A 12501-nucleotide genomic window follows, 5' to 3' on the forward strand; every position below is an offset into this window, starting at 1 on the left:
GTAGTGCTTTCAACTTCCTAGTTGTGGGACCTTAGAGCAGCCACCTACAAGAAAGTTTAGAGGTACCATGGAGGTGAGATACAAAGCATAATATATAATATAAAATACTAAGAAAAGACACAAACAAGCCAATGGAATAAAAGGTGAGGATTTTTTTAAAGCCAAATTACTATCATCTAAATCTCATCAATGCAAAGAAATTTCTTAGATCTACAAATGGTGTAAATAGAAGTTGATTTAGCTTTACTGAAATGATTAACTAATGAAAATTAAATAGCTTAAGTTGACCTGATGCTGTATTTATTGAATTTAATCTATTTAAATTTGATTCTCTTTGATTTCTAATTGTTTCTGAATGTAAGCTTTGTCCTATGTAATATTTGTGGTTTTATGACAATTACTTGGTAACTTATAGTACATATAACTTTTATTGCTTTTATTAGTGAAGTTGCACATAATTTCATACACTTATTGGCTGTTTGACGCCTTATTTTGTACAGTGGTATTTCAAATCTTTTATTCATGTCATGAGTTTTCCATCTTAGAGGATTTCATGTGTCTCCAGTATCTTCTTTGAATTGGTAGCTTACTTTTCTTCATTTAAATGGATCTGTTTTTTTTAAGAGAAGAAAGGGGAGGAGCAGAGGGAGGCAGAGAATCTTAAGCAGGCTCCATGCACAGCAGTGAGCCCAAAGGAGTGCCATCGCACAACCCTGAGATCTTGACCTGAGTCAAAATCAAGTGTCAATCTGCTTAACCAATTAAGCCATCCAGGCACCCTGGATCTTTGATAACCAGAAGCTCTTAATTTTAACATAGAACAATTTATTTTTTATAGTTAGACCATTTGTTTTATTGTTTAATTAATTCACACTTTGTTGTGAGTCAACTAACCATATATGAAGGGTCTTTTTTTGAAAATGTTTTGTAACACTGGTCTTTTTGATTGTTCTGCACCAAATACCAAGCTATATACCAAGCTGTATACCAAGCTATATACTCAATACCAAGCTATAGAATATGGTTCATTAATAGAATCAGTTGCAATATATAGCATTCTCTTTTACCTGTGTGTGTTTACATATTGTTTCTCTTGTTTTTCTTTTTATTAAAAAGATCAAATTTCTTTGTCCCCTGTATAATACCACCAAAAGCTAATGATATTTTTATTGAATCCTGTGGAAGAGGGAGTAGATTAATATTTTTACAATACTTAGATTTTTTAAAAGATTTTATTCATTATTTGAGAGAAAGAGCATGAACACAAGCTGGGAGGTGGGGAAAGTAAAGGGAGAAGGAAAAGCAGACTCCCATTTGAGTAAGGAGCTCAAGGAGAGGCTCATCCCAGGACCATGAAATCATGACCTAAGCCAAAGGCAGATGCTTAACTGACTGAGCTACCCAAGTGCCTTTATTATATTTTGAGTTTTAATTCATGAATGTGAGATATCTTTCTATATTTTAAATCTTCCTCAATTTCTCTTAATAGTGGTTTAGTTAAGCTTCCACTCTTTTTACTGTATTTTTTGCTATATTTTTAATATTTATTACTATTTCAAATGATCTCTTAATCACTTTTAAAGCTATGCACTATGTAGATTTTTTAAATTATATATATGAACAAGCCTTATACAAATAATGATTTCATATTGTTTCTTTGAAATTTCTGTTTTTTAATATTTTATTTATTTATTCATGAGAGACACACAGAGAGGCAGAGACATAGGCAGAGGGAGAAGTAGGCTCCCTGCAAGGAGCCTGACGTGGGACTTGACCCACGACCCTGGGATCACGCCCTGAGCCAAAGGCAGATGTTCAACCATTAAGCGACCCAGGTGTCCCTTTCTATGAAATTTCTTAATGTTATTTACTTTCTCACTTTATAGCACTGAGCAGGACCTCCAGTAAAATTTTTAATAAGTGAGAGACTTTCATGTTTTATTCCCAAGCTCAGAGGAAGCACATCCAGCATTTTATCACTAGGTATGAGGATTGCTGAAGGTCTTTTCTGTTGTTATTGATGCCGATCCCTTGTGGTACACAACCTCTGAATTGGTTCCCAATGATTCTTGCTCTGTGGTATCTAACCCCACATTTAATCTACAGCCCTTGTGTGTCACTCATTTCTAATGAATAGAAGGTACCAGAATGATATGTGAGATGTCACTTCTGACAGGTCATCTGCTCTTTAAGCCTTTACTCAGGGAACAAGCTTCTGTGTTTTGAGTAGTTCTATGGTAAGGGTCATGCTGAAAAATGGATTTCTCTGGTCAGTAGCCACTAAGGACCTGGGGCTTTTCAACAGTGTGCATCATGGAAGTGGACTGTCACTCAGTCAACCTGGAATTGACTGACATCCAGTAGCTACCTTGACTGCAGCCTTGATAGGGACACTGAGTCAGAGACATGCAGCTAAGCTGTAACCAGAATCATGGGTCACAGAACCTGTGAAATAATGTGTATTTTCGTTTAAAAGTCACTAAGTTTTGGGATAATTTGTCAAGCAGCAAGAGATATCTAATACACGTACTATATCAGATTAATGAAGCCTCTTTCTTTCCTAATTTACTGAATGCTTGAAAGGAAAAATTGATCTTGGAATTTATTGATGCATATTTTCTATGAACCAATTAAGGTGCTATTATGTTTTTCCGTTGTATCCCACTAATATAATATGTTACAATACTTAATTTTCAGTGTTCAACTACACTTGGACCCTTAAAATAAACTGGAATTATTATATATATAGCCATTATATATATATATTATTACAATAAAATTGAATTATATATTACATTATAATATATATTTAAATGCTGTTTATTAATATTTTGTTTAAGAATTTTGCATCTGTGTTTACATGAGATTGGGCTAAAATTTTCCTTTTAAGTACAGTGATATGATGGTGTCATAAAATTATTGGGATTTTTATTTTTATATTATCTTAGGAAAAATTGAGTTTATATTTGACATTATTTCTTCTTCAAGTATTTGAGCTTCAGCAGTGAAGTGATTAGAGCCCAAAGATTCCTTTGTAGTTCCGTTTTTAACTATAGAGTCAATTTATTTCTCTCCCTCTTTTTTCTCTTTTTAAAACATTTTGATAAGTTATATTTTTCTGTGAATTGGTATGCTTCTCTTAAATGTTTAAATATTCTGGCATAGAGATAATCTATGTTTGAGGTTTTTCTTTTGTTTCTTTCATGCTATTTGACCTATGTGATAATGAATCCTTTTCATTACTCATGTTTGAGACTTCTTCTTCATCCTTTCTCACAGTCATTTTATCAGCTACATTAGTATTTTTTGGCATATGTTAATTCTATTTTATATTTTTATTCTGCTTTTTTGTTTTTTTTTTATACTTCATTCATTTCTTCTACTTTCTTTGGGTTATTCCTCTTGCTACCAGACACAAACAAACAAAAACTTAGTTTATTGATTTTCTCACCTTTATTTTCTTATAATGAACCCATTCAAATCTATTTCCCTGCAAGTATAAATTTAGCAGCACTGCACAAGTTTTTATATGTAGATTTTTTATATTTGCTACTTCTAATTCGTTTGACGAGTTAATATTTTACCCATGGGCTATATAGAAATACATTTCTAAATTTCCAAGTATGTTGGATGTGTTTGCACATGCGTTGTTGTTTTATTGATTTCTATTTCAGGTGTGTTTGTATTATTTCAATGCTTCAAAATTTCTGAGTCTTACTTTGTGGCTCAGCATATGGAAATGACTTTTAAATATTTGATGTGGAAATGAAAATAATACAGTTGTTAGTTTGCAGTTTAGTGCAAGTGTACTTAGGTAAATTGAGATTGTTGTTCCAATTTTTTATGGTATTATGAAATTGGTCTTCTTTTTTCTTACTGGTTACAAAGATAGCTGTAAATCTACCACTATGATTAGTAAATTTGTTTTTTTATATTTTATTAACTATACATTTTGCCTCATATATATTGAGAGTTTTTTTTAATTTAACTTTTCACTTTAAGTTTTTATTTAAATTTCAGTTAGTTAATATACAGTGTAATATTAGTTTCATGTGTATAATACAATGATTCAGCACTTCTATACAACACTCTGTGCTCATCACAAGTGCCCTCCTTAGTCCCCATAATCTGTTTCACCCATCCTCACGTCCACCTCCCTTCTGGTAACCATCAGTTTGTTCGCTACAGAAGTATTTTTTTTTTTTAAGATTGCATGAGAGACACACAGAGAGATTGCATAATTCATGAGAGACACACAGAGAGAAGCAAAGACATAGTCAGAGGGAGAGGCAGGCTCCCTGTGGGGAGCCTGATGCAGGACTCTATCCCAGGACCCTAGTATCAGGACCTAAGCCAAGGGCAGATGCTCAACCACTGAGCCATCACTCAGGAGCCCTCTACAGAGGTTTTATTATTAAGTACAATCTTCTTTGCAATTATATCTTAGTTGCAAATTAGAGCCTTTACTTCCAGTATTACTTTTTAGTCTTAGAGACTACTCTGTTATAGTAATATAGACATATCATTTTGATTTTTATTAATATTTGGAATATTTTCCATTCTTTCATATTCAATATTCCTGTATCATGATAATACATGTACAGCATATAAAGAGCATAGAAGAACATGTATTAGCATCCTATACCCCAATTGCATTTTTTTTCTTTTAATTGAAGCCTTTATCCCATTTATATTTAAAAAAAAATGAAACTGCAAGTAGTGAGATAATTCAAAACTAAGTAGCAGTCCTTGTGAGCTTCTCACCAGAGGTTCTGTGTGTTTCTCTAATGGTTGCACTTCATTATACCCACCTAATCAGATAAACTTTGCTTAGACTCCTCTAAACATTCTTTCAATTGAAAATTTTTGCCTGCTAGGAAGCTGATTGCCTCCTGTTGTTTGTTTTAGTGACAGTATTCAGGTAAATAAGAAATATATTTGCAAATGACTACTTTTTAAACAAAACTGACAAAAGCTAGTGCTGATTGTTTATGTCCTCTTCACAAATGAGATTAACGCTTTCATAAAAGAGGCATTAGAGAGCTCCCTACCTGCTTCCACCAAATGAGGACACAAATGTCTGAAATCTGCAACCCAGAAGAGGGCTTTCACCAGACACCAACCATGCTGGCATGCTAATCTTGTACTTCCAGCCTCCACAATTGTGAGTAATATATTTCTGTTGTTTATAAACTACCCAGTTTATGATATTTTGTTATAGCGACCTGAACAGATTAAGACAAGTAGCTTCCTAACAAAGTATTGTGATTGTTTGGAGGTTATATTTTCATCTTGGTTAAAACACAGATTTGCCTGCTGTGTGCATTTTGCATGGCATCTCCAATTATCACTCACTTTCAGCGTATCTTTTCAAATAGCTTCAGAATCTGATATGGGTGGTTTGACCTTCCAGCCAGTCAGTAATACTTTTGCATACACTGGAACACTGAGGCATTTAACAGTGGGTAGTGTAAATCATTTTAATACAATATTCTTGTGCTTAGCTCTCCTTTAGAATATTAAACATAACATTGATGTCATATGAATGATAATACCACCTTATAAGAAGGATTCAAAGTAAAAGGAGAATAGTAAAGGGGGTTGTTTGTTTTTTGAAGTACTTCATTATTCTTTTTAAAGCTCAAGATGGTAGACAAATGGGAGAGGAAAGTGAGCAAGTTTTTTTTTTTTTTAAAGAAGGTACTTTAGGCAAAAATCTAATTTTTGTTTTAAGTTTGTGAATCTGACAAGCTGTCTAGTGCAATATAAGGACTCTATTGGTGGTGGTGGTGGGGATGGAAAAGGTTATTTTCAGAATTACATAGGGCCTGTATTGGCCACCAAGAGAAAATTTTGTCCAAAGAATGCATTCTACCTTGCATTTACTTCATTTGTCTAAATATTAGACAATCCTTATTCAGGTTGATTGTAACATTAATACATACTCTCTTCCTTCCTAGTTATGGCAGAAATAGCAGATTGGTTTATTAACTATATACCAACTGCTCTTTCACATTTCTTAGAATATGATAGAGGCTAGAAAATAAAAGATTACCTTTCTCAAACAATCTCCCAGCTCAGGTCCTACACACACCTCAATCATGCCAAGTAGATGCACTCAAGATGTATTAAAAAGATAGAAATGAGACATTGTTGATGCTTCTGCTATTTCTGATTCCATTGATTTTGGTGTGTGTGTGTGTGTGTGTGTGTGTGTGTGTGTGTGTGTGGTAGCAAGTATTCCAGACCTTGTGAATGTCAAGAATCAAGGTATAGGGCATCTGTTTTTGTTGGCATGGCATCACAACTGAGATGTGGTTTTAGAGCAAGTAGCTTTTATATGACCCAGATCTGGCCAGTGCTCTTCTTCCTAACTGCAGCAAACAGTGCTATATCCTGGAAGCCTGGCCTATAGTTTACTCCTCCAGTACTTCCATTAATCTAAATCTCTACTTCCATGAACCACATCTTTTTCTGCATAAGCTAGATAGAGTGGTTTTGGTTATCTGCAGCCTAACTGGAACTCCTTTTTACCCTTCTTTCAAAAGTTTTATTCCAAAAATTGGCTACATTCTTTACTTTTAAGATTTTATTTATTTATTTGAAAGACAGAGGGTGAGAGAAAGAAACAGCACAAACAGGGAGAATCGAGGGAGAGGGAAGAGAGAGACTCTCCACTGAGCAGGGAACCCCACACAGGGCTCATCTGACCCCAGGACCCCAGGACCCCAGGATTATGACCTGAGCCAAAGGCATATGCTTAACCAACTGAACCACCCAGAGGCCCCTCAAAACTATCTACTTTCTTAAAAATTCTTTAATATTCTTTTAAAGAACAAATGTGTGATGTTGAAATTCTATTTTGAAAACTCTCACTCTCTCCCATTAGCTTTCAAAGCCTTTCATGATCTAGCTCATTATATGTTCCTTCTCACATTTTCTTTCATATCACTGACAATAAATGTTGTCAATCATTAGGGAGAAATGTTTAAGGTATATGAGCAAAACAAGTATGTACACTAGATTTTGTGTAACAATCAGATATTTAACTGTAAGAAAGACAGTTGGTTTCCATGTGGAAGAAGCTTTTTTATTAGATGAAGCCAGGAAATGGGGAAGATTTTGAAACAATTGGGCCTAGAGTAAGAATCAGAGAGTGAGTTATATTGTAAATCTGAGTATTTAACATCACGTTTTTACAATGTATCTTCATAATTATTTCCAGTAACAAAATTATTTAAATTTAGTTTTATAAAAATGGTATTTTTGTCAAATACATTAAAAACATTTCATTGAGTTCTCCAAATCACACCATAAAGATTCAAAGTATGTTATGTACATTCTTTTTTTTTTTAAAAAAAAAGCTTTTAAAAAAAATTTTATTTATGATAGTCACAGAGAGAGAGAGGCAGAGACATAGGCAGAGGGAGAAGCAGGCTCCATGTACCGGGAGCCTGACGTGGGATTCGATCCCGGGTCTCCAGGATCGTGCCCTGGGACAAAGGCAGGCACTAAACCACTGCGCCACCCAGGGATCCCTGTTATGTACATTCTTAACACACTACTGCTTCTAATTTATATTCTTAACATTATTTGTTTTCTTAGTAAATAAACTGTGGTAATAAAATCTACAATTTGATAGTGTTTGCATTATAGCAACTTATGTCTTAATTTTCTCTTCTCTCTTTAGGTAGTATTATTTTTTTTTTGTATTTGCACGTAAAATACATAGAAAAAAAGGTCAGTAATTCCAAAAGTATATTTTATGTGATTTTTTTGCTTCTCCTCTTACATTTTTAACAACCCAAGGTGATTTAAGGTGGAAGTCCTTTTGAGTTGCATTTAGTTAATTTAGTTAAATAATATCATCTCATTTTTACTTTCCCTCCCTCTGACTTTTCTCTATTGATAGAACCTATAAAAGAGAATATCATCTTATCTAGATGAGGAGAAAAGTTAGACAGCTGGGCAAGAACCAAAAAGAGTGTGTATATTAGCTAACTAACACATGTGCTGCAAATTAACATAATGTTCTGCCAACAGATTTTCTTGGTATATCTAGGAAATGTAGCCATTCTAGCCATTCTTTGGAATACAACTGTTAATGAAAGAACATTCTAGATATTAAGGCATTTTCCTTCAAAAATGGGTATATCATCTCTTCTTCTTTTTTAAAGAATTTATTTATTTGAGAGAGAAAGAGCAGTGTGCTGGTGGGGGGCAGGGGGAGTGGGGAGGAGGATGAATCAGAGGGTGAGGGAAAGGGAGAGGATTCCAGGAAGACTCAATGCTGAGCCTGGACCCCTTCGTGGGACTCCATCTCATGACAGTGAGATCATGACCTGAGCCAAAACCAAGAGTTGGATGCTTAACTGACTGAGCCACCAAGGTGTCCCAATATTGTCTTTCTTTCTTGCATATATTGATGCTTTTGAAAATTATTATATTAATTGGCATCTATCCTTTGATTGTTTTCTGATTTTCCTTTACATAAGCTTTGATAATTTTCTTTTGATCTTTCATGTTCTGAAATGTCAGTGTAATATGCATTTGCCTTTTTCTCATTTATATTATTTGATACTTTATAATCCCTTTTAATTTTAAGTCCTAGTGATTATTTAACTTTGCTCTATTTTTGAATTTTTTAATGGAAATACTACTGTATTTCCCATTTATTACCCCCATCTCTCACCTTTCCAATTTTCTCTTCATTTCTTTATAATTTTCTTTCCATTATTTTACCTCTATTGCTTCATATTTTATTTAAGATATCTCCAGTTGTTTCATCTTTAAATTTTCCTGTTACTGCTTCATATTATAAATTTCCCTTATTTTCTGAAGATTGATTGGGTCCACTTACATGTGGATTTTTTTTATGAATACAGTGCAGTTTCCCTGACCCCCACATGATTCAATGGTCAACTGTGTGTATGTATTTCATTTTCTTAGCTAAAAGTCATATATCATCATTAATTACTGAATATCTACTTTATGATAGCCAACTGCTAACTATGTTATATGACTGAACCCTTCAATCCTAAAAGGAACATATTACAATTCAATAATAAAGATGAAGAAACGTGTTCATTTAATTTGAGTAACCCTAACAAGGTCCCAGTAATCAATGGAGAGTTTCTAAATCAGTCAGCCTGACTCTTAAGCTCATGTTCCTCACCACTCTATTATCCTGTATCACTTTGCCTCCTGGAACTCTCCCCATTACACTGTGGAATGAGTATCACCATCTCCTCTTAACAGGTGAAGTAGCTGAGACTTAGGAATTAAAATTAATTTGCCCAGACTCACATGAATAATTATCGGCCACACTGGAATCAAATTTTGGTGTCAAACCTAGTAAGCTCAAATTGTCTCTTCATCCACACAAAACCTGTTCATTGACATAGTTGGGTAGAGTTGTGGGGAGGGTTCCCCAAGGTGATTTAACACTGTTTAATACGCATTCGTTATCTGAGAGATACATAAAAGCATGTCAACATCATTACTGCCTTTGAACTGCTAGCCAATAACTTTTTATTGGCATCCAAAGAAAAAAAAATGTAGAAAGGAAATAATTATTTCAGCCATGCAGTTTTGCTGGATTTTTTCACTCTAAAAGATAACTGGGTAAATAGAATTTGTGGTGTTGATTCCCATAGTAGGAAACACAGTACCTAATTCTAAGAGATCAAAGCCAAGGATATCACCTGAGTCAGATGCCTGATTTTAGTGACATTGGTGGCCCACATGACCCAAGTCATATCTGGTAGTGTGGGAAGTGTGGGAAGATTAAGTATTCCTTACCTAATAACCAACACTGTGGACAGAGTGAAATGTGAGGACTTCAAAGGGTTTCATTACATCACTGAATCTCTCATGTCAGAGGTAATAGTCAATCCCATATGAAGGCTAAATAATGAGGGGGGAAAACCCATATACTTTGACTTTTAAGACTTTCAATATGAGTTCTTAATTTGTCAGGAAGAGCAGAGCAAGGACATTCTGAAGGATAATGGGCTCTACTGCAGGTATCAAAAACTTACATGACTGAGGAAGCCAGTGCAGAAAAATAAATATATGAACAATATATTCTTTAGAAACTAACACAATGTGCTCATTATATTTGTAAGAATAGTTCACTTTAACTACTTTCTTTCACCATCCACAAAAATAAATTCAAAGTGGATTAAAGATCTAAATGTAAAACCTGAAACCATAAAAATCCTTGAAAAGAGCACAGCCACTAATTTCTCTGACAATGGCTATAGCCATATATATATAGTATATTATATATATTGTATTACTATAATATAATATTATATTACTATAATACATTATTATAATATAATAATAAAATAATTACTATACAATATAGTACATATAATTATATATAGTATATATAATATATGTAATATAGTATATTATATATAATCTATTTATTATGGTATAGTGTAATATGTAGACATATATAATACGCAGTGTGTACGTGTATACATATATATATGAGTATATGTATATACATCTATACATATATTCATATATGATGCCTGGGTGGCTTAGCGGTTGAGCGCCTGCCTTTGGCCCATGGCGTGATCCTGGAGTCCCAGGATCGAGTCCCAAGATCGAGTCCCACGTCGGGCTCCCTGCATGGAGCCTGCTTCTCCCTTTGCCTGTGTCTCTGCCTCTCTCTCTCCCTGTCTTTCATGAGTAAACAAATAAAATCTTAAAAAAAATAAGTAAAGCAAACAACCCAAACAACAAAAAGATTTTTAAAAAAGAGTTCAGGGATCCCTGGGTGGCGCAGCGGTTTGGCGCCTGCCTTTGGCCCAGGGCGCGATCCGGGCGACCCTGGATCGAATCCCACATCGGGCTCCCGGTGCATGGAGCCTGCTTCTCCCTCTGCCTGTGTCTCTGCCTCTCTCTCTCTCTCTGTGTGACTATCATAAATAAATAAAAAAAAATAAAATAAAATTGACATTTAAAAAAAAAAAAAGAGTTCATTTACCAATAATTATACTTTACCCTATTTCCTGAGAAATGCATCCTACTTTGGGATGCCTAGCAATTATTTTTCAAAGTTTATGGAATAATGTTTCACTATCTTTTAATTTTTTGAAATGGAAAATAGGCAAGGGAAAGGAAAATACTGAGAGTAGTTTCCAGTGATGGGAAAAAGGGAGAGATGAGGACTATGTCAAGGTGGGGTGTGCATGCTTCTTCAAAGCACTAAGTCTGCAATACAACCCATTTTTGTCATACAGGAATACATACTCTAGATGTGATTCTTCAAAAGGAACAGATGATCTGGGCTTTTGTAAAATCAATTCATTTATATTTGGCAACAAAATGATATTAAACAAATTCAGTGTGAATTAACATTATGTAGACCATAACAAATGTTTTCATATGAATCTTGTCCAGAGATCATGATTTTCAACTTCTGCTGGAATGTTCAAGATCTTGGAGATCTTTGAGTATTTAAGGATAAATTCTGAGAGAAATGAGGCCAAAGTTAGCATCAATGTCCAGGACATGTATAGCTGCCTATTCAAAACTCCTATTACCTTTTTATTGGCTGCCATGCTCAGGCAAATTTGCCACTCCTCTAGATATGTATAATCCCTATGCCAAATGGGCTCTAATCCAAATACTAACTTGAAAAATGTTTGTTTTAAAGGTCAGGCATTAATGAGGGTGTATTAAATCATAGTTGACCCAATAAGGTATCCAGTATGTTTAATAACTAGTGAACCACAACCTCCATCCATCTAAGTATACTGTCATCGCCCATTTATCATTTTTACCCCTTTGGACCTGCGTAAATTTCTAGAAGAGAGAAAAAAAGAAACCTAAACAGTATTGTAGATAGCAGGCATTCTCAGAATTACTCCTATGCTAGTAATTAAGATTCCCCTATAAATTTGCATTTCCTACACTGCTTCCCTATCTCAGACTATTCTCAGTAGGAAAGTTGCCCCAAACATTCACCTGATTACTCCCAAAGCTTCTCAAATTTTTAACCATGAAAATACTAGTGCTCTTCCTTTTTTTTTTAGCTACTTCTTATTTAAAACTAAGGAATAAGTCAGGGAAGAATATTTCTTTTCTCAAAATATAAAATAATCTTTTTTTTAAAGATTTTATTTATTCATGAGAGACACACACACAGAATGGGAGAGAGAGAGAGAGAGAGAGAGAGAGAGAGAGGCAGAGACACAGGCAGAGGGAGAAGCAGGCTCCATCCAGGGAGCTTGATATGGGACTCGATCCCGGGTCTCCAGGATCAGGCCCTGGGCTGAAGTCGGCGCTAAACTGCTGAGCCACCGGGGCTGCCCATAAAATCATTTTCATACAGAAAGGAAAAAAAGTGAGATGTCATTTTCCAAATCAGAAAAGCAGAGCAAAGAGGAAAGTTATCACAAATTTGACAAGAATAAAATTGTAGGCAACAAGATTATTTAAAATTATTTATTTACATTGTATGATGAATTTTGCTGAGGGCTA

The sequence above is a fragment of the Vulpes lagopus genome, chromosome 5 (genome assembly GCF_018345385.1).
Source record: "Vulpes lagopus strain Blue_001 chromosome 5, ASM1834538v1, whole genome shotgun sequence".
Classification (NCBI taxonomy): domain Eukaryota; kingdom Metazoa; phylum Chordata; class Mammalia; order Carnivora; family Canidae; genus Vulpes; species Vulpes lagopus.